Source organism: Theobroma umbraticum, unplaced genomic scaffold (assembly GCF_002168275.2).
Source record: "Theobroma umbraticum cultivar Fairchild unplaced genomic scaffold, ASM216827v3 scaffold_228.0, whole genome shotgun sequence".
In the NCBI taxonomy this organism is placed as follows: domain Eukaryota; kingdom Viridiplantae; phylum Streptophyta; class Magnoliopsida; order Malvales; family Malvaceae; genus Theobroma; species Theobroma umbraticum.
Genome location: NW_018397274.1, coordinates 2,724,251 through 2,724,538, shown reverse-complemented (window position 1 = coordinate 2,724,538; position 288 = coordinate 2,724,251).

Genomic DNA, 288 nt, shown 5'->3' with positions numbered 1-288 from the left:
GTTGTTGAGTGCGATGCTTCACATGCAGGAATTGGAGCAATTCTTAGTCAAAATGGAAGGCTTATAGAGTTTTTAAGTGAAAAATTGATAAACTCTAGATGACGTTATTCAACTTATGACTTAGAGTTTTATGCTTTGGTAAGGGTCATTCGTCATTGGCAGCACTACTTGGCTTATCGTAAGTTTGTTGTTTATTCTGACCATCAAGTTTTAAGGTACCTGTATTCATAGAAAAAACTTAGTGATCGACATGCCAAATGGAGCTCTTTTCTTGAAGAATTTAATTTC